The sequence below is a fragment of the Mauremys reevesii genome, linkage group 1 (genome assembly GCF_016161935.1).
Source record: "Mauremys reevesii isolate NIE-2019 linkage group 1, ASM1616193v1, whole genome shotgun sequence".
NCBI lineage: Eukaryota > Metazoa > Chordata > Testudines > Geoemydidae > Mauremys > Mauremys reevesii.
The window spans coordinates 179,042,021-179,064,060 of record NC_052623.1 but is presented as its reverse complement, the minus strand read 5'-3'; the positions used below and the strand labels follow the sequence as shown (position 1 = coordinate 179,064,060).

The 22,040-nt window shown below is 40.0% G+C and overlaps 2 long non-coding RNA genes across 3 annotated transcripts in view; one reads left to right on the top strand and one right to left on the bottom strand.

The window, feature by feature from the left end:
* Positions 1 to 22,040, top strand: part of LOC120381401 — a 143,382-nt gene that overhangs the window by 43,690 nt on the left and 77,652 nt on the right. For both annotated transcript variants that reach the window (XR_005588047.1, XR_005588048.1), the window contains exon 4: positions 15,888 to 15,938. This is a non-coding gene — a long non-coding RNA (uncharacterized LOC120381401). The remainder of the gene's footprint in view (positions 1 to 15,887; positions 15,939 to 22,040) is intronic.
* LOC120381411 overlaps positions 1 to 22,040 on the bottom strand; it is a 47,305-nt gene that overhangs the window by 9,178 nt on the left and 16,087 nt on the right. The gene's annotated exons all lie outside the window — the stretch shown is intronic.

Sequence of the window (22,040 nt, the reverse complement as noted above, 5' to 3'; positions counted from 1 at the left end):
AAGAATGGTTCAAAAGATCTATTTAACCAGCTTTTGGACCCAGTTCTAAAATAAATATTATTCTGTTGATGATATTCACATAATCTTACATTTGCCTTCATTATAATAACTCTCTTTTGACACTCAGAATGCCCAGTTCCAAGGCTACTATTATAAATCAGTTTCTGAGTTATTTTATTGATCCATTAATATAAAAAAGTGAAAATATTTGAAAAAATATAAATCTTAACAAAGCATATTGTAAGAAAATAAAAAAATCTGAATTTTTATTTGTTCAACAAGTAATCAAATAAAGTTTTCTCTAGTCACACAGGAGACTTGTGTCAGAATTGGAAATATAACTCATCTTCCAAGTCCAGTTCCTTAACTACAAGCATGTCCTTCTTCTTAAATAAAATATGGAAGGAGAAGGAGAGTTTATGGTCAATACTCATATCAAGTGTATGGTATGGGAAACAAATGGGACACCTATATTAAGAAAAGGAAGCAGAGACAATGGTGAGGTTTGATGCTCCTCTTGCCGAAGAGAGATACTTATGTATTTGAAACATTTTAGTTAAAGAATGGCAAGATGAATACAGCATTTAATGAAGGTAGGCAGTGGGGGGATCAATGAGGAGTTATTCAACGATGTGTGAAAAGATTATATTAATTGGTGATTAAGAGGTATAAAAAGGTGTTATCAGTTGAGTATCAGGGTAACATTTATGGTAAGAATTAAAAAATAAAGATAAGAGACTGACAAGGTGAAAGTTGGTAGAAAAGAGCAAAGGCCTGAGAACTGAGCTTTGTGGGACACCGCAAAAAAATATTTTCATGCCAAGGAGAAGCTATCACTATAGGCAGTGTTTAAGCAAAATCATTAATGAAACGAACTAGAGATTCCTGTGCAGTAAGGTGTGGATGTGGGAGAATAGAGGGGTTCAGAGTGTTCTAAACTTGGAAAAGGAGGCTTCAGCAGAAGAAAGCTCTTGGTATATTGATGAAGGTGATGTTCATGCAATGGCCAGAGCTAAACCCAGATGGAAGCTGGTTGAAATACTGGTCTGCAAGAGGTGACTGGGGATGAGAGAAGGTTACCTTCTCAAGTGCTATGCTGAGAAAGAGGAAATTAAAGAGAGAGCAACTGAACAGCAAACTCAAGGGAGATCTTTGTAAAAAGGGACGTTACCAGAAGCAGGGGAATTGTTGACAGTGGCAGAAGTGCCAAGGTCAAAGACAGAAAGAAACAATAGGAGGAGTGAGAAGGCGTGGGTGTCAGGACAGGGAGGTATTTTTCTTAATGGGCTGGATTAGATTTAAAATATCCAAATGGGTTGCTGAAGAAGGGGAGAATGTGTTAGTGCGGGTTAATGGGGACAGTTGTTGGAGTTGGAATAGATATTGCTGCAAATTCGGACAGTCTTAGATTGTTAAGAAGATGCAAATTTCTTGCACCTGGCTAGAGAAAGGCTGGGAGGAATAGAAGGCAAACTGGGTGGATGGAGAAGAGAATAGTATAGAAGAGAAACTCAGAAGAAATGAGACTTTGCAGCCCAGAAAGCATTCCTGCAGAGTAACTTATATGAATTCTCGATATTGTAATGAACATCAATATCCCTCTGCTCATAGCATCAACTCATAGGTAATCTGCAAAAAGGGAAAACGGTGAAGCAAGAAACAGAATAGAGCTTGATATGTTAGAGACAGAGGGCAGGACAGCATTGTAGATATCAGTACCGGGCTTGAGGATGGAAGGGGCTAGGGGTCAGCAAAGAATCCCAGATCTGAAGGCCATTGAAGTTAGTGGAAACCCTTCTGTTGACTTCACTGGGCTTTGTATGAGGCCCCAGGAGTAAAAATCTGGCTGGTGCGTCTAATACAGCCAAGTTGCTTTTGAGAGCAGTGAGACAGGGCAGTTTTCAGAGAGGGGAAGTGGTGAACAGTTGTGTGCAACAGTAGTGTGAGTAAGATCATGACTCTCTATAATAGAGAAAGGGATAGTCAGATAGCAGTGAGAAAGGTAGCAGATTGGGCAAGCCTTTGGAGAATGAATATGCGGTTAGAGGAAAGATGATCAAGGTAATGGAGGTCAACAGACACACTGAACTCACACCAGTGAGGATGAACTCAGAGGAAGACTTATCAGAAAGAGGATGCAAAAAACTTGTGAGAGGAAAGACAGGCCAATCTTGAGGAGCAGGGGTAAACACAATGAGTGTGAGACTGGAAATGAAGGATGAAATATTCATAGAAGAATGACTTTAAAAAGAGTACAGAATTTGGATTTTTGACTATGTTTTAAGATTAGATGGTTTTGGTTCACTAAAGTTATGTAGATTCATAAAGGGAAAAAGAATGACATGCCAAGCCATTTCATCTCACCTGTGTAGCAGTAGGTTAGGTTAGGATAGATTTGTGAGCTGAGTTTCTTGAACTGCAAATTCAGCTTGCTATGTGCTGCATTGAGAAGATGAAATTCTGTTTCCTGTTTAGCCTAACTTTTAAAGAAACAACAGTTCAGCATTTGGCTGGCAGCTCTAGGTACCTTAGCAGCCCAAGGTTTGTTAACAGGAAGTTGAATAAATAGAAATGAAGTTTTGAAAGCATAAAACATCTGGAACATTTTAAAGATGATTGGAAATGTTATTTGATTAATTTCTATTGTGCTAATTATACTTATAAATATGACTTAAGACAGTTTCCACTTTGCAGCCATCCGTTATCTTATGTAACTTGTGGCTTTACAGTTCTTTGAAAAGCAGCTTTCTATTCATGTGGTGTCATTAAAAAATACATTAAAAGACAAGTTACAAAGCTTAAGTGAAACAGTGCCAAAAACTTAAACAAGCTATTTCACTAGATAAACAGTGCAACGCACACTGCATATATATATATATACCTCTACCCCAATATAACATGACCCAGGAGGGATAGCTCAGTGGTTTGAACATTGGCCTGCTAAACCCAGGGTTGTGAGTTCAATCCTTGAGGGGGCTACTTAGGGATCTGGGGCAAAAATCTGTCTAGGAGTGGTCCTGTTTTGAGCAGGGGGTTGGACTAGATGACCTCCTCAGGTCCCTGATAATCTATGATTCTATGATAACATGAATTTGGATATAATGCAGTAAAGCAGTGCTCTGGTGGCAGGGCTGTACCACTGTTGGCTAGGAGAAACACAATAGTGCTGCTTAGCAGCACAGTTCAGCTAGCAACTCCCAGTGCACAAGACAACAACCCTCCACCCCCAGTGAGTGATCAGAGGCGTGGGCGGGCAAGTACTGGACGCACGAGACGGTGGGGAGTGGAGTCCTTTAGGTAACAGCCTGTCAGCCACCTGCGGCAAGGCACCAGCACACGCGTGTGGACCCATCTCTACCTGCACAGAGCTTGTTATTTTGCCACCACATTGGAAATGCTTCCGGAGAAGCCACCTGCAGAGCCAGCCTCACCCGGCTGCCACATCTACTGGCAGTCTGGGGCAGTGGCAGTGAGGCGCAGCAGAAGGGCACAGTGGGAGCCACCAGGGCAGTGCCCCACCTGAGCCTCACCCCACCCCACAGGGCCCAGCTTCCCATCGAGGAGTCAGGCTGCACGGTCCCCGCTGCCCACATAGCAGAGGCTGCAGCCAGCTGGCACGGCCCTCAGCAGGGAGGCAGGACCAAGGAGCCACCTCACCCAGCAAGGAGGAGAGAGAGGACAGAGACTGAGCCCTTGCATGAGGGGATCACCCGGGCAGGAAAACAGGACTCCCCTGTACCCTGCCTAGTGCGAGATTGCAGCAAACAGCCCGGGGATAGCCGTTGTGTAACGCAGACCTGCTGTGGTCACAGCTGCAGCCATGCTGGCCCCTCAGCCTAGAGCAGAGGTTGTAAGAGCTATGAAAACCAGCTGGGGACCAGAGCGTTGGGGATTGGTGTCTGTCAATCCAAGGCCAAAGCAAGATCGATATAACGTGGTTTCACCTATAACACAGTAAGATTTTTTGTCTGCCGAGGACAGAATTATATTGGGGTAGAGGGGTGTGTGTGTGTGTGTATGTATATATATATATATATATATATAATATATATATTAAAATTAAAATATATAAATAAATTTACAACATGGTGAGCCGAATTTTGTTTATTTAAATCATTTAATGTAGTCATTTTGCATTTACACTGGTGTAACTGAGCACAGAATTAAGCACATTATTCCTAGCTTGATGCTCAGTACTCAACAGCACTTTTTACAAAATGTCAGGTAGATTTCATGTAATGCAGCTGACACAGTGCATACTAGTTTTAATGCCCCGGAATATATTATAGGTCATATTAGGAATGGCAATCATGGTAAGGTAATTGTTATAAACAACAAAGCTGTCAGCTAAAGATTATTTTGTGGAATAAAGTTATCTAGCCTAGACAATAGAAACCTCCATTTAATTAAGCAGCTGTCACTATCACTTAGCCAAACTGAGGACAAAGCACCAGATTATGCCTGGCCACTAACACTGTACAGGGTGTACAGTGATGGGCGAGGGAGGAAGGATGTAAGAAGCCTTTCCCTACTTTACACAGCCCATGTAAGAGTCAGGCAGCACTTCAGTCTATGTGCTGAAGGGAATGAAGGGGATGCTCCACCCACCCGTGGTAGTTAAGAAGTGAGCCTATAAATCTGCTCCTACACCCCCACGCACCTACTTCTTCAGGGAGTAAGCTACAATATGTTGTAGGTTCAAGGCCCTTATGTATGTGTGAGTTCTAGGATGCATTTTGGAAATGTCTTCTGGTGCACTTCTTGAGGCAATGCAGTTCTTTATTTCCTCCTCTGCTTTTATGAGTTGTGATTAAATGGTGCAATCTTGCCTTCAGTAATTATTACATGGCAGTTAGGCCTGTTTTCAGTGCTTTAGGGGAAAAATGCTTAAAAATCCTTGTCCTTGTGAGCAAGAGGTTCCTGGAAACAATTAACGTAATCTAGACACTTCATTTTGATTGTCCTATGACATTGCTTATGGTATTTCACCAGCCTGCTGATCTGCATCTAACAGGGCCAAATTCACCCATATGAAGAGAGCCCACACAGGGCTTTATGCAGCACTTGAGTTCTGCTTCACCCCTGGTTTGAAGGCTCAAATGGGTCTGATGTGTCGCATAAGCCTTGAGTGAGCCCTCAGCAGCAGAATGGATTACACCCACATTGAGTGTCCTCATGCTAAACGGGGAAGCTTGTTTGCATAGAATAAAGCCATCACAATTTTCACTCAAAAATCAATCTAATCCTTTGTGATGCTTGAAAAATTTCAAGTAATTTTTTAAAAGAAAATGTATCAACATTTTCTTTTCACTTCTGTTTCTTCGGCTGAAGTGGATAAAAAATTTTAAAAAGAGAGAGAGAGAGAGGCAGTTCTGATGATATGTAAGTTCCTACACTTATCACAAATGCACAAAAATATCAGAAAAGCTTTTTCTCCCAAAATTTCCAGCTCAGCTTTGCAGATATGAGAGGGTCACATAATTTGGATAATTTTCTCTGCCAAATAGAACCTCCAGTGTTAATTCTTTCATGTATTATATTAAGTGCACCACAGAAATGGAATATGAAAAAGATGCATGCAAAACATAATTTATTTTAAAACCAAGAGGTTCAATGGACAAAATGGCTTTTCCTTTTTTACAGACAACATACTTATAGTTGTCTCTCCCCTTCATCCCCCCCCCGCCCCAACATTTGTACATTTTGATATCATTTTGTATTTGAAAAACAACATGGTATTGATTTAAATTAGCACTCTGTGTTCCATTGAAATTGAAAATGTTCAAACCATGTGATACAATGGTCAACTAACTTTAGCTGCATAATAATTACAGAAATTGTCAAATAAATGGTGGTATACAATTTTGAAAGTACAAATTTATCCAGATTGCAAAGAAGGCAGACTCCCTGTCAGACTGGTAAAGCAAGTATTTGCACATTTGTTATGAATATTACTTGCTATAGTAAACAGAGAATAATGTACCCATGGGATGTTCTTTCAGTGAAATTGACTTCATTCAGAAAGCATACACATATGTACCTTCTAAGGCCTGGTCTACACTAAGAAGGGGGGGTCAAACTAGGGTACGCAAATTCAGCTACGTGAATAGCGTAGCTGAATTCGAAGTACCCTAGTTCGACCTACTCACCCGTTCAGACGCGGCGGGGTCGAACTCCGCGGCTCCCCCGTCGACTCCGCCACTGCCGTTTGCAGTGGTGGAGTACCGGAGTCGACCGCAGCGCTTCCGGAGTTCGAACTATCGCGTCTAGATCAGACGCGATAGTTCGAACTCCGAGAAGTCGAACTCACCGCGTCGACCTGGAAGGTAAGTGTAAACCTACCCTAAGAGGGCTTAAGTGGTGCAGAGGCATTGTGCTGGCAACCCTTACACGCTTAAGGATATTTATTTGTTTTTACAGTGCTATCCATTTAAACACTTTCCTTTTTAAATTCTATATTTATTTTGTTTTCAAGAAAAAATGCCTATGCAAACAACAATACAATGAGCAAGGTATTCAAATTAATACAACAATCATTATGACTGACCTCAGGACAAAGGAATGCAAAGTCTATTTCTTTGTTTTTAGCTCCTGAGTTTGCTTTATTATTGGGGTATTTTTTTATTTATTAGTTACTATTTTAAAAAAATGTTGACACAGGAAAGAGCCAGTGCATAACTAACAGATCAGTGTAGTTTATAATGCAATTTAAAATGCACATGATACATGAACGTTAAGTTACAACTTTATTAATACATCCAAATGACACAATATTTTAGTGTATTTTCCCCCATTTTATTGCCAATATAGTTTTCTCCGTCCAAGCTATGTTTTACCATTGTTTCAATCATTCTGTATAAACCGGAGCTGTGTTAGATTTACCTTTTCTGAGTATATGCTTTGTGCCAGTAATAGACATTTCAGTACCTGTTTCATGGTGTTTGCTGAAAGATTGAATTCATTGCTAGTTCCCAGCATTTGGAGAAGGACAGATCTTTGTATTCACAACTGTGGAAAGACCTTTACATATATTGCTCCAATATTTTTGTAGCTGGCGACAAGAAAAATGTATATGGGAAAGGTTATCTGATAATGGATGGCATCTCCAATATTTACTGTAGTTACCTAAATCTGCTTTATAGACATACTCTGATGTACAATAAAAACACTTTGCTTTTGAGAACCAGAGAAGACTATCTTAGTATTTTATGTAATCCCTGTAATACCCTGTACTCAGTATTTGCTGTGTTGCAAACACTTCCCTGTACTGTGTATAGTGAATACAGCAAATAGTGAGGTACTGCTGTCTAGTTATCTGAAGCAAAACCAGATCACTTACAAGTACAGAAACTGTAGATGGAATATTTTATATAAGTTTCCTATTAAATTAGATGCTTTTATTTTTTCAAAGACAAAATAATACTGAAAAATGGTTATTATGTTACCATAAGGACCACAGCACCTTAGATTGTTTCCTCTCTGTCCTGAGCTTGAAGAATCCTTCCTACTTTTATATTTATTGGTCTACGCTTTCATGCTCCAGAACCTCTGTCTGAAACTATTTTTGTTTCCTGTATTTGTTAGCGAAGATACTCTTTATCAAAGTTAGATTAATTTGAACACAGAATAAAAATTTTGTAGCAATCTAGACTCATCTCTGTTCTGCATGTTGAAACAGCGCCAGAGAGCCAAACTACTGTATTTATCATAGTGGAAATTGATTTTTACAGACTGTTAGGATTGATATTCTGCATTTTCAGAAGTCACATGATATAAATTAGAGTGATATGCCTAATGGCACTTTTTCTGTGTGTTGGTCCTCCAGTATAGATACAGCTAATATCCTGTGAGGCAGAAGATGGGGATGGCAGGGTCACGTAGTGAGATGATACTGGATGGTCTATCCAAGGGCATGCTGGCTAGCACCATGAAGGTGTGAGACAGTATTAGATCACCAGGTTACTTAAATCATTCCAGTGTGGCTAATTCCTCTTGTCGCTTTTTCAAATGGAGGTCACTCACTGTTGGATTCTGCCAGTGAAGAACCTTAATGTCAAGCTCCTAGAAGAAAATAATGCTGATGATATCTGGCTCCCAAAAGATCAGGAGGGAGACCCACTATGATCATTTCTCATACACAGGAATCCATCGTTCTGGAAAAGAGTTTTCTGGTACCCACCTTGCACGTTTAGAAGCAGCTCTGCTGAACTTCTTGTTGCCCCAGGCCTTCCTGTAAAAGCCACAGAGCTCCGCCATAGTGTTCCGCCTCCATCTGATAGAGGAACTTATTTAATATTCTATGGCTGCTCTCTCTAATCCATCTAGTTTTCTTGGGCTTAGCAACAACATCGTCACTTCTATGCCCTTCCCTGGAAATCATGGGGTCCCAGGGAGCTTGTTTAAGCAGCTGGGCCCAGAAACCCAATAGCACTGTTTCCCAGTAATCACAGGGAAGAGCTCCCATATCCTGCAGAGCCTCTCAGTATATCAGGCCTCAGCAGTGAACATGGAATACTTCCCCATCACTTCAGAGCAATGCTATACAACTGTGCTTATCTGAGGAATGGAGGAAGCACATTTCACTGTTCACACTTTGATCAGCACTATCTCCAGAGGAAAAGTGGCCTCACACCATACTTCACAGCAACTACCAACAGCACACATATGGGATGCCTACTGTTCGGAACGCAGCAATCCTCCTTTGTGACTACAGGAAACAGCAACATGGCAAATAGTGGGTCATGTGGCCAGATCCTGGCTGAAGGAGGTCCTCTCCCACTTTCTTCTTACAGACCTTCTGGGGCACGTCCCTCCATATTGGCAAAGGCCTCTTGCTATGATGATGAGGGCTGTATACACAGCCAGCTAGATTGTCCTCCTGATACTGGTACTGTTGCACACCTCACTCCCCTCTGACAATCAGAAAATATCCCAGACACCCTTTTCTTCTTTTGGCATTATTTCCACCCCACAGAGGACACTAATTAGAAGAGAGACTCTCAATGATAAGAACATAAGAATCACCATATTGAGTCAAACCAATGGTCTATGTATTCCAGGGATCAGCAACCTTTGACACGGGGCTCGCCAGGGTAAGCAGCCTGGCGGGCCAGGCTGGTTTGTTTACCTGCCGCATCTGCAGGTTCGGCTGATCGTGGCACCCACTGGCCAATGGAGGCAGCAGGAAGTGGCAGCCAGCACATCTCTTGGCCCACACCACTTCCCGCAGCCCTCATTGGCCTGGGACGGTGAACCGTGGCCGGTGGGAGCCATGATCGGCTGAACCTGCAGACGCAGCAAGTAAGCAAACCTGCCTGGCCTGCCAGGGTGCTTACTCTGGCAAACCGCCTGCCAAAGGTTGCTGATCCCTGATGTATTCTGTCTTCTGACAGTGGCCAATACTAGATGCTTCAAAGGGAATGAATAGGACATGGCAATTCTCAAGTGATCCAACCCCTGTCCTTCAGTCCCAGCATTAGGAATACCCAGAGCATGGGATTGCGTCTCTGATCATCTTGGCTAATAGTCATTGATGGACCTGTCCTCCATGAAGTTATTTAGTTCTTTTTTGAACCCAATTATATTTTTGGCCTTCACAACATCTGGTAACAAGTTCCACAGGTTGACTGTGTGCTGTTTAAAGAAGCACTTCCTTTTGTTTGTTTTGAACCCGCTGCCTATTAATTTCATTGGGTGACCTCCAGTTCTTATGTTATGTGAAGGGATAAATTACACTTTTACTTTCTCCACATCATTCATGATTGTATTAGACCTTTATATCCTCCCTTAGTCATCTCTTTTCTAAACTGAACACTCCCAGTCTTTTTTATTCTCTCTTCACACGGAAGCTGTTCCATACCCTTAATCATTTTCATTGCCCTTCTCTGTACCCTTTTTATTTCTAATATATCTTTTTTGAGATGGGGGCACTGGAACTGAATGCAGTATTCAAGGTGTGAGCATACCATGGATTTATATACTGGCATTATGATATTTTCTGTCCTTAACTTTCCCTATCCTATTGATTCCTAACATTCTGTTAGCTTTTTTTACTTCTGCGGAACATTGAGCAGATGTTTTCAGAGAACTATCCACAGTGACTCCAAGGATCTCTTCCTTGAGTGATAACAGCTAATTTAGATCTCATCATTTTGTATGTGTAGTTGGAAGTATGTTTTCCAACATGCATTACTTTGCATTTATCAACTTTTAATTTCATCTGCTATTTTGTTGCCCAGTCACCCAGTTTTGTGAGATCCCTTTGTAATTCTTCACATTCAGTATCGGTCTTAACTATATTGAGTAATTTTGTCCCATCTGCAAATTTTGCCATCCTTTTTCTAGGTCATTTATGAATATATAGAAAGCACTGGTCCCAGTACAGATCCCTGCTGGCCACCACTATTTATCTCTTTCCCTTCTGAAAACTGACCATTTATTCCAACCCCTTTGTTTCCAGTCTTTTAACCAGTACTCATCCATAATAGATCCTTCCCTCTTATCCCAGGACTGCTTACTTTGCTTAAGAGCCTTTGGTGAGACCACATGTTTGTTGACCCTCTCAAAGAATTCTAATAGATGGGTGAGGTGTGATTTCCTTTTATAAAAGCCATGTTGGCTGTTCCCCAGCAAATCATGTTCATCTATGTGTCTTATACTTGTGTTCTTTACTACAGTTTCAATCAGTTTGTCTGGGTACTGAAGTTAGGCTTACCGGCCTGTAATTGTGAAAATCACCTCTGGATCCTCTTCTGAAAATTGATGTCACATTAGCTATACTCTAGCCATCTGGTCCAGAAGTTGATTCACGTGATGGGTTACATGCCACAGTTAGTAGTTCTGTGATTTCATATTTGAATTTCTTCAGAACGCTTGGGCGAATACTATCTGGTCCTGATGACTTATTAATGTTTAATTTATCAATTTGTTCCAAAGTTTCCTCTATTGACCCTTCAGTCTAGGACAGTTCCTCAGATTTGTCACTGAAAAAGAATGGCTCAGCTGTGGGAATCTCCCTTACATCCTCTGTAGTTAAGCCAAATCAAAGAAATAATTTAGCTTCTCCTCTATGGCCTTGTCTTCCTGGAGTGCTCTTTTAGCACCTTGATCATTCTATGGCCTCACTGATTGTTTGGCAAGCTTCCTCCTTCTGATGTACCTAAACATTCTTTTGCTGTTGGTTTTTGAGTCTTTTTGCTTGTTGCTCTTCAAATTCTTTTTTGGCCTGACTAAGTAGACTTTATACTTGACTTGCCAGAGTTTATGCTCCTTTCTATTGTGCTCAGTAGAATGTGACTTTCGATTTTTTGAAGGATGCCTTTTTGCCGCTGACTGCCTCTTTTACTATGTTGTTTAGTCATGGTGGCATTTTTTTGGTCCTTTTACTATTTTTTTATGAGGTGTATGAATCCAGAACCAAGAACAGCATGATCCTAAAACATTTTCCTCTCTCCTCCTTTCTGTAAGCCCCTTGAAAAATCTGTACCGCTATCCTGTCCAGCAAGATTTGGATTGGAGGGATTCTCATGCTCTTGCATCTCTTGTCCTCCACATCCATCTCTGAGAATCCCTGTCAGTTTTCTGAGATTTTCAGAACTCACCCTTCAGAATCCTGCTCTTCCTGAGCTGTGCTTGTTTCTAAGATGAGGGAAAATTAAAAACGGACAAGGTGGGAGCATCAAGCAAACTTAAAATTAAAAAAAATTCTTCCCTGCTCTTCATATCATCTGCTCTGAATTCCTCTTGATGGTATGAGCCAGATTCCAAACCAGAAGGTCAGCTTTTGAATTTATGGAGAAACTGATAAGCAAGGTCAAAGAGCCCTTTAGATTGTGGGAATTATACTGTGAGAGTACCAAGGCCTCCCTTAAAATGGGAAAGCATGAAGAGAAGAAAGCCTTCCCAATCCTGAAATTCATGGGGGTCATTGTTGATTGAGAATATCCATTCTTCTTAGAAGAAGAGCTCTGTAGAATTCCTAAAGTATAGAAATTTAAATTCTGTGCCAACCTGAAGGTGAATTCCAAAATTGTGCCCGTTATTGAAAAGATGGTAATCCCCCATTGAAGGAATTTAATTACAATAACTATGCAGACAAAAACCAAAAAACCTCTGTTCCAAACTGATGGATTCCTTGAAGCGGAAAGACAAATTTGCACAAAAGAACAAAAGTTTCCTATTTTTTTCAACAGAATTTCCGTAGGGATATTTTAAATGCAGGTATTTGTTTAAGAATTAGTTCTCCATCTTGTTCCTAATAAACAGCTGTACTGTATGTACAGACATATTACAACCATCATTACTGAAAAAGACTCAAATTTGTTGTTCCTTGTGCATATACACAGTCAATTATGTTCAGGAGGTGGGACAGACATTCCCAAGAGCTCCTAGGGTTTCAAGAAGCATTTGGGTGACTTTTTCCAAACTACAGCAAGACTTAATGGTTTGGATGGTGTTCTTCGTTCTGGATTTGTTTTCTTAATTGCTGTGAGACCTGTTCCAATTCTGGTTTTGTATGAAACATCCAATAAAGGGATTCTGTAAAGCAAGTCCTGAATTCTTAGAGGAGAACAGTATTACAACCTTTGATTTATTATTCATCCAATCCTTATTAATCTTTCTTTTCCACAGTTTTTGCGTTATCCTTCTCCTGCCCCCTCAATATCGATATCCAGGTAGAATCTGTATGGGGCTTTTATTAGCAATACTAGATGAGAGTATTAACAATCTTTGTGTAAATATATGCTTAATTATTGATGTTGACACTGTAGGCCTCTTCCAAGAGAGTAGGATAACCATAAAATCCATTACATCATCTTACAAGCTGGTGGTTTTATGATACAGTATATGCTTTCACCCACCTGGTTAGAATCTTGTGGATTTTAGATTTAAATGCCCCATAGCACGTTTTGAAAACATTTTTTTTAGAAGAATTTATATGAGGCATTGCTGAAACACCTTCAGTAAACATTTTTATAGAATCAAAGAGTCAATGCAATATCAGTGGGGGTAATGGAAAGAATGGGGGGAATGTAGGGCCTCGTCCTATTCATAATGAAACCAATGTCAAAATACCCACTGCTAGCAGAATCGAGTTTTGTATACAACTTTGTACAATTAAGAAAGAAAAAGGCAGGTACTGACATATTCACAGAGTGGAGGCTCAGACTAATAACAATCGTTAAATAAATTCAGTGATGAGAATATTTATGGCTGCTTAAATTGTCACTATGTGCCCACCCCATTTCTGGAGCATCATAAATAATTGTGGGTCTAATTCTGCATTTTTAGCCATTTATTGGTATGCTTTTGTGTGTCTCAGTAAGTATTAGGGAAGAAGAAACATCTATAATGGAAACTTCTACTACATTGTTAAGGCTAAAATGTAATTAAGATGCCTTTGGTCCTGAATTTAAAAAATAAAGTCCTAAAGGTAATTAGAATATTGAACATGAAAATGCACATGTTAAATCCTAACTCATTTTGTACTAATATTCTTGCTTACACTTTTGGATTGTATATTTTCACAGACGTATTTTGGGTATTGATGAATCGGTTTTTAAGTAATCATTGAATTTTTGAGCAGTTGTAGGTGATTTTCCCCCTCCTCTCATTTTAGAGCTTCATATCTCATATATGACCTTTCATTGGACTGTTGCTTTGCTGAGGTTTTAGTTTGTTTCTGCTCTTTGATTTCTTTGAACAAATTAATGCTAGTTGTGACAAGTGTTCCTGCTTTTGGGTCAGTGCAGGCACACAATTCCATCTGCAAAAAGATCTGAGAAGCTTCAGGGATCCACGTGTGCACATTCAGTTGCCAGATTTGGACTATGTTTGAACAGAAAAAATAATTTCCATCATTAATCTTGCTGAAAAAGGAAAGAAGAAACTGCAAAATATCTCAGACAGGAAGCTGAGGAGATGGCAAGAGTATGTCCCTGCCCAAGGGCTGCTTGACTCAATTCTCAGTTCTAAAAATAAGATATTGGGTCAAAATCTCTTCTGTTACGTTAGTGCCATGTGATTTTGTTAGAGCTACACTGGTGTAACGAAAAGGAGAATATGACCCATTAACAGCTTGCGTTTTAGGTGCTGAAGTTAGATGGGTTGATCTAACTGTGTTTGTGATATGTTTCTGTACATCCACATGGCTGATTATTGGTCCATTCCAAAATTGTGCACATGGCTGCAGTCAGTTTCTTGTTGTTTTAAATAATGCTAGGCACTGTAACCTGGTGTGTGTATGAATACATTTCCACATACTGTAAAGTATAACTGAAACCAGTTACAATTATACTTTTGAAGGAAAGGAAAGGAGTTCCCTTTCTGTATTATTGGCGAGGCTAGTAGTACTGCTTATTATTAAGGTTTCCCAATGCTTCCTATTATAAAATCTCATCTGGAGATGACTGAGTGTTGTGCAGTGAAGGAAACTGTTGACTGTAGGACACCTGCTTCATTTGTTACATTTGTTGGAAGGTGTGTAGTGAAGAAGACAGGAGATTACAGGAAGAGAAAATTAAGGTCTTGTGGTTAAGGCAATTGAATGCTGCCCTGGAGAATTGGATTCTATCCCTGCCTCTGCCATAGAGTTCCTATGTAGTGCTAAACAAATCACTTAAATGAAAGTTTGCACAGGTGGTCACTAACTGTGTGTTCCTCATTTTCTGGGTGCCCAACTTGATACCCTGGGGCCTGATTTGCAGAAGTGCTGAGCATTCACAACCGCAACTGAAGTAGGTTTGAACTGTGCTTGAATATATAAAGTACTATATAATGCTAAATAAAAAATTATATAGCAGGTCATAGGTGTCTCAAATAGGGTTGCTAACCCTGCAGGATTGCCCTGGAGTCTCCAGAAATTAAAGATTAATCTTTCATTTGAGATTATGTCATGTGATGAAATCACCAGGAATACATCCGACCACAACTGGCAACCATCGTCTCAAATTGGTAGAAACCTTTGACCTCCAACTTTCAGTGCCTTAGCTCCATTTGGAAAATGGCTATAATACCAATCCCTTATCTCACAGGGGATTCGTGAAGATAAATAGTGTTTGTGATGCATTCTGATAGAAAAGTCCATGAGGAAATTCATAATTCTGTCTTCAGAGCAGGGTTTAATAGTGTGCGGTAAATAAGGCCTATGGTGGCACATTGAACAATATGGATAAAACAAAATATTGAATGGCTGCTTGTTAATTGAGCATCCTGTACATTAAATGAGCAGGGATCCTGTGGGGGAGAATAGCAATGTGATCATGTAATTAAAGAGTGTATTATAATACATATCCATAAGGGGCCCAATTTAAGGTTGCATAGAGCAGCCTTACTTCAGGCATAGCTTAACTTTTGAGTGCTTGACTTTGCAACCTGTACTTGTGTTTTCAGAGAGAGAATGTGTGTGTGTGTGTGTGTGAGAGAGAGAGAGAGAGAGAGAGAAGAAACCAATATTTCAAAAAGCATCAAACTATTTTGAGTTTTACATTTTCTAGCAGATGTTAAAATCTCTGAATATTAGGAATGTTAGAAGGGAAATTATTCTAGAGCCTTTTTTGTACTTAAATATATGGGGCTGCTGCCATATATATTTGAGCAAAAAGAATAATCATGGCCACTGGTAACTACAATAATTAGTTTCTCAGTAGGACATCATGGATGGTTATGGATGGTGGTGGTTGTTGTTAATATAAATCCTGTTGGTCATCCAGGGCCCTAACTTCTAGTGAGGTAGGCATTTGATGGATTTTAAGATATACCGGGGTTAGTATATTTTTACTGTTCAAAATTTGTATGATAGGAACTTCTTGTTTCTGTTTATTAATTTACTATTAGAATTATGGAAGTGAGAGATGGATTATATTTTAACACTTTTTTTTCTTTTACAGCTTGTTATCATATATTCTTCAGAGGTCTGCCCACTACGATAAATTGTACCGGTAAGAAAAAATATATAAAGAAGTTAGTTTATTGATGGGAAATATTCTTAAGATTTTAGGGACTAATTCCTAAGGAACTTCTATAGTATTCTTAGAGAAACATCAGCAAATCTATTGCAAAAATATTGAAAATGCCAGTGTTGTCAGTTTCCAGTTAAAAAAAATGAACATCTCAAGAAATATTTCCCGGGTGGGAAAATAAACTCTGCTCCCAATCTTATATGTATTTATTATTTTTCTCCATTCATCTTCTCCTCCCTCATGCTCTCCTGTTGTCTCATATCCCCCACAGTTTGTATTAGTATTTATAGGTTTTCAAACCTTGGTAAGTTCTCCCATTCATGCTGGCTGTTGTCAATCTGCCTTTTCCTACTCATGTATCAGCATCTCAAGCAGTATTACCTGTTGACAGTCTACAGGCAGTATTTCAATACCATGGGGATGGCATAGCAACTGTGGGAGGTAGGGTCAACCAACAGTGTCTTTACAAAATGATAAATACAGATTTGTTAAATTGAAATCAATATTTAAAAATAATTGCTTTGTTTGTTGTGAAAAGCAACTGGGTAGCAATGACTCTGGGCAGAACATCGACTCCTCAAGTCTCTTTTAGTGTGCCTATAGTGGTAGGTTGATTCATATTAGAGCTCAGAGCTTTTACATCTTGAATTCCTGCTTGCCTAGTCACTGTTGTATTAAATGATTCTGGCATCAGCAAAGGATTTTCATTACTTGATTTCCATTGTTGTGTGTGTTCATATGTACTTTGCACCATATTGCATGCATGGAGTATAGTTTTAATCCTGCCTTCTGCAGCTGGCAAGTCCCATCACTTTTATGTTGCCTCAACTTCTGAGAGCACCAGAAAACACTGGACGTCTCAAGCAGGTTATTTGCTTGTTGGGAGAGAAATGAGTGGACAGAGACAGAGATTTTTTTCACAGACTATTTTTACTTCCAGAATGCATATAGGGATTGATCCAAACCCCACTGAATAAATAGCAGCCTTTCCATCCATTTCAATGGACATTAGAACAGGTCGTAAAGACAGCTAAAATTACTGCTGACAGGCAAAACAAGAGAAGTCAAATTAATGTAGATTCTCCTAGTTCTATCGCTTCTCTTGTTTCATATTGTATCCTATCTCACCCCTTTTGCTCTGTCAGTAATGTTAGCCTCATCCCACTCTTAGTTCTCTCACTCTCTTCTTCGTGCTTTCTTCCATAATGCCATCAACACCTAGAACATCCTCCCAACCCAGTACTCCAAGGGTAAACCTCCTTTCATTGAAGTCTCTTCAAACACTCTCTTCTTTCACAGGATCTTCCAGTGCCAACCCACCCACTGTTACCATTCCAGTTTCTTTCTTTGAATTAAAAAAAAGAGCTCAGTTGTTACCATCTTCTCGGCCAGGGGCGGCTCTAGCCATTTCGCCGCCCCAAGCACGGCGGCACGCCGCGGGGGGCTCTCTGCCAGTCACCGGTTCCGTGGCTCTGGTGGACCCTCCCCAGGGACGTCTGCGGGAGGTCCACAGGCGACCGGCAGAGCGCCCCCCGCGGCATGCCGCCCCAAGCATGCACTTGGCGTGCTTGGGCCTAGAGCCACCCCTGTTCTCGGCTCTCCTGCAATGTTTCTGTTTGTGTTTCAGATTATAATCTCTCACTGATAGGAAATGAGGCCAATATTTAGGAAATTGACAAGTGACTTTGAGTGCCCAGCTTGAGACACTTTGAAAGGACCTAATTTTCATAGGTTTGGTGGAAAGGGCTGATTTTCCATAGATAGAGGCTCAGCACTTTTTGAAAATCAGGCTCTTTCAAGGTTCCTCAAGTTGGGCACCCAAAATCACTAGTTATGTCTGAAAATCTTGCTCCACGTCTTTATTTCTGTCTTGTACCCCATCAAACAAAATATCAACTGTTAACAAATATCATTAATGATATCACTTTCATAGCTCTGGAAAAAAGAAAACTTATTTCAAGTTTCATCCTGACTCTTACATAAAGATGTCTCCAATTGCTAAGCAAAACATGTCAGTCAAACAAATCAGTTTGTAAGAACATGTGCCTGAACCCAAAGCACTTGCACTGTCTGCCTGTTTAGACTGTAAGATGCACAGAGTGTCCCAGAAAAAGGTACATTCTTAGAGCTTCAGTGTCTGTGGCTTTAGCAGGAAGCAGCAAAACCCAGCCGCTACCATAAATACTACTGTAGCATAGGCAGGAAGAGATCAAGATGTTTATTATATAGTTTTCACATTGTAATGAATACGTGGGATTCCTATGTATCTGCTGCATACTTTAAATAAATAATAGCACATTTCAGTACAGATTATGGAGCTCTTTGGGTCAAGCGCCATTCTTTTGTATGTGTTTGTAGAACATCTTGCACAATAGGGCACCAATACTGATTGAGACCTCTGCTTGCTACCACAATACAGGATAACAATGAAGTAGAGTTTTCTACAAATATGGCTATTCAGGAATTACCTCTTTTAAAAAAAACCCTGAATATTACATTTTGAGGAACATATTTTTATAGACTTTAAAACTTTTATGAGTGTCCCATATAGCCAGTTCTATATGTGAACACAGGTAAAAATACACCTCTACCTCAATATAACACGACCCAATATAACACGAATTCGGATATAACACGGTAAAGCAGCGCTCCAGGAGGGCGGAGCTGTGCACTCCGGTGGATCAAAGCAAGTTCAATATAACGCGGTTTCACCTATAATGCGATAAGATTTTTTGGCTCCCGAGGACAGCGTTATATTGAGGTAGAGGTGTATGTGCTTTATCTAGAACATTGATACTCCTATTGAGGCTTGCGAGCCACAAGTGGCTCTTTAATGTCTCTCCTGTGGCTTTTTCAGCACATGATATCAAAACACTGTGTGATTTAATTATTCGTCAGTCTAAGTTATTAACCAATCAGGATGCTTTTGCTATGTTATTTACTAGAGAGAGAGAGAGAGAGAGAGAGAGAGAGTATCTTGATATCTATATATATAGAGAGAGAGAGAGAGAGTAAATGAAACAATAAATTCACACTACTGTGGCTCTTTTAGGTAATTGTGATTGCTAATTTGGCTCCTGAACCACTGAGGTCTGAGTATCACTGATCTATAACATGCAATCTGTGTATGGATGCACATGTACAATTTGCAGCCTCAGATTCAGAGGTCTGTTTGAAAATATGAAATAGTCATTTTTTTAATCTGCTTTTTATCCATTGCTGTACTAGTGCTGGATATACTTCATCTTCATTATGAGGAGTGAATCTGGGGACTAAGTGGAATAGTGAAAGCTTCAATTATCTATTTTGGAAAAACATACTTAAAAATATCTGTCAGAGGTACAGCTGTGTCAACAGTGGTATAAAAATCCCTTGTATTTATAAATAAATTCATTTTAACAGTCTGAATTTGTTTCACCCCTCCCCCTCATGATGGCATCCTGTGACTCTTTTAGCTACTGAGTTTAATGACAGAAACAGGGTAAGTTAATCACATTTTTTAGAACATTCTTGGAAAATAAAAATTTTATGCTCAGTTTTCACACAAGAAACCTACTTATAAGAGTTGTGTTCATCCAGTGAGGAAACAGAAGCAATGCCATGTGATGTAACGGATTATCCTTGCAATTCAAATATGGAATACACACAATGAATTGCTCACAAATATGCTGCAAACCAAGAATTGTTCAAGCCACAGCAAAATTCACTTCTTGCAGAGAGCTAGCATGAGACCTATGCATAACGTAATTCTCTTCTGACACATCTAATTCCAACTACTGTTAGAGATCAGATACTGGACTAGATGGACCTTGGTTCTGATTCAGTATGGTGATTCCTACGTTCTTATTTTAAAGGCGTAAGTAGCATAAAATCTTGTTCTGCTCCTATGCACAGGGGTGAATTTTATCCAGAATGATTAAATTTGAGAAAATCACAATCTGTAAAAAGAAGGGGAAAAAGTGAAGATTGTTGAATAAATGATTCATTATGAATTATTCACCCAGCTTTTAGTCAGAATTCCATAACCTTTGTGTTTATACAGAATACACATTGGTAACCAGTGTCCTGACTGAAATGAATCAGTTTTATTCATTTTTAAAAGATTTTTAATTATGGCAATAATTTAGTTCAAAAACATAGTTGCTCATTCCTTGCAGTAAATAATTAGTCTTCTGTGCCATCTTTCTTAACCAGAGATGAAGGCATGGGGACACACACATGTTGTCAATAACACTGTATAAAGCCATCTGTTAGAAGGACTCTTTCTCTTTTGGCTTGGGGGACAGGACTGTGAAAGGTGCTCAGACATCTGACTAAGGAGATAACCTCATGGATCTGGCCATGACTAAGGACTTATACTCTCTGGGTGTTTCTCTCCTACTTTTGACACAGTGACTCAAGATATTAGATAAATCCAAATGGAATCACAGGATGGAATCCTGGCCCAATTGAAGTCAATGGGATTTTTGGTATTGGCTTCAACAGAGGCCAGGATTTCACCCACAGTGCTTTTATCCAATTAATGATTTTAGACTCACTTCTATTTTTATCTCATTTTTCCTACCCGTGTAATAATAGGTGCTACCTCACTGTGCATATCTTGTGGCTCAGTGGGATGAGACAACTCTCCAAGATTCTTGCTATTCCAAACCGGCTTCTGTGAAGTTGTTCAGAGTGATACAATATATACCAGCCTTTTCCTTCTGGAGACTATGGTCACAGTTCTCCCCTCGTCATCTGCTCTATGGATCTTTTATCTGCAGTGCACATCCTTTTTGCATATTCTGGGTCTGATCCTGCTCTCATACAATTAAAGAGCAAAACTCCCATTGATTTCAGTGGTGCAAGATGGAGCACTCCGCCCTTTTTGCTGTATGCAGAACTCTCATTGGTAGCAGTGGGAGCTTCATATGTGGACCAAAGGCAGAATGTTTAACAGGTGTCCACAGTGCAGATCAGAGATGGGAATTCTGCCCTGATTAGCTGATATGGAGAACAGTCCATTTTAAGATCCCACGTTAAAAATTGAACCCATATCTGCCATGTAGCACTTTGGTGTCACTAACTGGGCGTTTCCCCCCCTGTTAACCAATTTTAAATTATTGAGACATATTAAAATGAAATATAAACAATAGAATGATTTTCTTCTCAATGTGTGAGATATGTAGTCAGCATCTACTTCAGGATCTGCAACGTTTGGCATGCGGCCTGCCCGGGCTGGTTTGTTTACTTGCCACGTCTGCACCTTCGGCCAATTGCGGCAAACGTTGCTGGTCCCTGATCTACTTTGTGTACTGCACGCATAGACTTATACAAATATAGCCATCTCACAGGGCCTCCAACTAACTAATCAAATAGCATATTTTAAAATATTCTATTCTATCTATATTCTGGGTGTATGAAGTTCACAGTTTGAACTATTAACATATTTAGGTCCCAGTGCTATAACCGAAACCATACAGATGGGCCCTTTTGCCTACGCAGAGCCCAGTTGACTTCAGCTCATACGAAACCCAAGAGGCTCTTTGCAGGATCAGGGTCTTAGCAGTAAAAGCAGCAGAGTCTTGTGGCACCTTATAGACTAACAGACGTTTTGGAGCATGAGCTTTCGTGGGTGAATACCCACTTCGTCGGATGCATGTAGTGGAAATTTCCAGGGGCAGGTATATATAAGCAAGCAAGAAGCAGGCTAGAGATAACGAGGTTAGTTCAATCAGGGAGGATGAGGCCCTCTTCTAGCAGCTGAGGTGTGAAAACCAATAGAGGAGAAAATGGTTTTGTAGTTGGCAAGCCATTCACAGTCTTTGTTTAATCCTGAGCTGATGGTGTCAAATTTGCAGATGAACTGAAGCTCAGCAGTTTCTCTTTGAAGTCTGGTCCTGATGTTTTTTTGCTGCAGGATGGCCACCTTAAGCAGTGTTGCCAACTCACACAGTTTTATCAGGAGTCTTGCAATATTTGGTATTTTTCTTAAAGCCCCAGCTCTTGGAGTCACATGATTCAGTGAGCCTCTCAGCTTTCAGTGTTAAAAATGAAAATGTCTAGCCTTCATGTTTGCAGAGAAAACCTTGAAAATGTGAA